This window comes from Rhinopithecus bieti, unplaced genomic scaffold (genome assembly GCF_001698545.2).
Source record: "Rhinopithecus bieti isolate Rb0 unplaced genomic scaffold, ASM169854v2 scaffold_33064, whole genome shotgun sequence".
Classification (NCBI taxonomy): domain Eukaryota; kingdom Metazoa; phylum Chordata; class Mammalia; order Primates; family Cercopithecidae; genus Rhinopithecus; species Rhinopithecus bieti.
Window position 1 is genome coordinate 21,116 of NW_016813957.1, and position 3,735 is coordinate 24,850.

General features: G+C 40.9%; 1 pseudogene; it reads right to left on the bottom strand.

Annotated features, from left to right (window-relative positions):
* Positions 1-466: 466 nt before the first annotated feature.
* LOC108513470 (olfactory receptor 10J3-like) lies at positions 467-1,424 on the bottom strand (annotated as a pseudogene).
* Between the last annotated feature and the right edge of the window lie 2,311 nt (positions 1,425-3,735).

Sequence of the window (3,735 nt, forward strand, 5' to 3'; positions counted from 1 at the left end):
ACAGCATATACTCATGGCTCACCATGGGCTCCGTGGGGTGAGGGTGATGCCCACACCACTGAAAGAGGAACTAGTAAACTTATACTAAAGTTTGTGAACAAATAAAGACATAAGGGAAAAAGGTGGATCTAAGGGGGAAATTGTATAAAAAACAACTAAATTAACACATTCCATTTTCCCCTCTGAAGGTTCCCTAGCCTCAAAATAGAATAACATATCTGAAGCTTTTTACAAAGTGTCCAACATGAATCTTCCATTTTTGTGTTATTTGGCAGGAGTAAGAACTGGTGAAACTCACAGGCCCTTTTACCTGGTTTCATGGGAATATGACTACTAATCTGAGAGAAGGCATGTCCTGTGATGACATTCCAGGAGCAGACCCCATAGGAGGCTCCCTGGATTGTGAAGAATCACAATATTCCTGACTGCCAAAACTTTGGAGAAGTAAGCACACGAAGGGAGGCCATCACAATCTTGACACACTGAACAGTTTCTTCTTCATGGCTCTGCACAGAGCATCTTTGAGCTCCTGTTCCTCAGGCTGCACATGACAGACTTCAGCAGGGGAGTGATAATGGTGTAGGTCACTGAGATGAGTTTGTTCTGCCCCAGAAAACTCTGGGACTTAAGCTTCAGGTAGATGATGGAAATACATCCATAGTGGCTGATGACCACTATGAGGTGGGAGGTGCAGGTGGCAAAGGCCTTCTTCCTACCCTCAGTTGAAACAATCTTAAGGATGGTGCAGATGATGAGGTCATAGGAGATAAAGATCAGGCCCATATGTAGGACAAGAACACAGACACTGACAGCAAAGTTGATTATCTCATTGACAGTGGTGTCTGTGCAGGCCAGATTCAGCAGGGGTCTCACATCACAGAGGAAGTGGGAGATGACAAAGGTATCACAAAAGGGCAGGCCAAACATGGATGTTACTTGGACAATGGCCATGCCCAGGCCAATCCTCAGTGACCCAGATCCCAGCCAGACACAAGCCTTCTTACCTATGAATACTGTAGGGGGTTGCAGATGGCCACATGGAAATCATATCCCATGCTATGAGCACGAAAGCAAGTGTTGATGTCAAAAGTCAGATAGAGAGTGAATGACACAGCACTTGCATGACAATAGCTAGTAAAGGATTCAAGAGGTGAGAAACGTATGGGGCATAATGGCGCACCATGCAGCAGTGTCTCAGAGGATAGACAACAATGCTCAGGAAGAAGTACATGGGGGTGTGGATGTGATTGTCCAGACGAATAATGGTCACAATAATCACATTGCCAGAGAGAGTCAGCAGGTACAAAGTTAGAAAGACAACAAAGAAGACAAGTCTGTGCTGTCACACAAAGCTGGAGAAACCTTCAAAGAAGAGCTCAGTCACAGCAGTGGACTTTGACCTTGACACTGAAGAATGTCTAAATCTGAAGGAAATGAACAAAGGAAAGACAGAGGTGAGGCTCCAACTATGTAACAGATTACACAGTGGTCTAAGCAGCAACAGTTTTTTGGATTCCTTGGGTAACGTTCCAGGCACAGGGGTTATCTTTGCTTCTCTACTGATCAAGAGCTCAGCACTCTTGGAAATAAACTAAGAAACTTCTAATGACCTACTGGATTAAGGGTAGAGATCAAAGGGAAGGAAAGTTTCAACATAATGTGAACAATGAAATTACAAAAACAGCTACCCTACTTGACCATTAAAGAGGTGGGTCCAGGTCCAAGAGGAAGAAAATGTTGAATGGGCCAGGCACTTCAGTTTCCTCTGTACTTACCCTCCATCTGAATCTTTGATGACACAATGAGGAGGCAGCGATAGTGAAGGTTGATAAATATCTGGGGTGATCCATTCATTTCTGTCAGTATGAATTGCCAGGAAAGACTGCCCTGGGAGAGTCCCAGATCAAGCATTCTTCCCAAATATCTGGAGTCCTTGGCATTACTTTCCTTAGCTCTGCTCCTTTAGATGACTAGTGCAAAGCCAGGCTATGGGAGAGCCATTCAAACTACCATATTGGCCATGTTTTCAGAAATAGAGGTTAATGTTTTGGTCTTCTTTTCCAGTTGTTACCGTAACAAACATTTCTGCAATAGAAAACTTTGTAACATGTCATTTCACATGTAAGTGAGTAACAGGTAGTGAAAAAATGCAAAGTCAAAGGTTATGAGCATCTTCAACTTTGATAGAATGCCATGTTTTTCTCCATAAAATTTTTACCAAGTGATCTGTCACAAAAAATGTGTCAAAATGCAATTTTCCATTGTTATGCCTCAAAGAGGAAATAGAGTGTAATGGGAAGCAGTATGCACTCTGAAGCCACACTGCCCCAAATTTAATTTCGTTTCTGCCAGGTCCTAACTATGCAACTGTAGGCAAGTTATTTAACTTGTCTGTGTCTCAATTGCTTTATCTCTAAAATGGGCTTAATGATAGCACCTTCTTTACAGAGTAATTGTGAGGATTAAATCCATTAATATCTCAAAGTGCTTAGAAAAGTGGCACCTAGTGAATGCTAGATGGTAGGCTGTAAGTGTACATAAAGTCTGAAGCATTCCATCAGCAGAGATATTAAAGGAGGTGTGTTTAACCAGGAAGACTTCCAATGATGATTTTAGAAAGAATTGGAAGGCAAAGACAAAGGGCAATAATTACAGAAACTGTGCATGAATACAATCAATTTTATAACCTATTCAATGTGGTTATGCAGTTAATTCTTATATTTCTCAGTGAGATCTGTGACAAAATTCACAACTGATTCTTAAAGGGAGAAGTATCCCAAAGAAGAGCATTAATTAATTTATTTTTTCATCAAATATTTCTTATTCCCATACTATTTGTCAAGGTCTATGAATTCAATGGCTAGTACATTTTAGTTTCCCAGTAATTATTTACTGAGTGAATAAAGAATTGGAAAGACTTCCTGATGTTAAATAACTCACAATATCAATAGAAGAGAAAGGTAAATGGGAGTAACAATGTAGAGAGCAAGGGGTGATATGATAGAGCTTAGTGTAGGATGGTATGGAAACATGAAGAAGGGTTCCTGACTCAGTCTTAGGGTCAGAGAATACTATAAAGGAGGTATTATCCAAGATAGTAAAGGAAAAATGAATAAGGCATATGTTGCAGGCAGCATCAAGTAAGAGGGCCCAGCATTTCTAAGATCCAGATGAAGCAGCATGAGAATCACTGTAGCTCAGTGGTTACACATGGAGGACCCGGAAACAGAAGGCCCGACGATGAATTGTCATTCCACCTTGGGCAAGGTCTGAACCTGTCTGTAACACAATGTCCTCCTCTATAAAATGGATAATGTTAGTACTTAACTCATACGAATACTGTGAGGCTCAAATAAGTTAATGCATAAATCATTGAGCTGAGTGACTGACACATAGCAACATCCCAAAAAATGTTGGCCATAATTATCATTATCATGACTAGGGAAGATTATGCCATGTTTAGGGAATAAAAGAATGGTTCCAAATGGGTCTAGGACTATGTGCTTCACAGCAACATTAAAGAGGCTGAGTCCTGGAACTGCTATAAGGAAGAAAGAGAAACCAAGTTGTGACCCTGGGATTGAAAACCACCTTGGTGTGTGGGATTTTCCAAAACACAAATGATGAATTTGATATGTCACCATGTACTTCCTAGTATTGTGTGAGTTGAATGAGCCTATATTAGCTCTGTGCACTCCATTCATAACCGTATTTAAATGAATCACATCCCTTCTC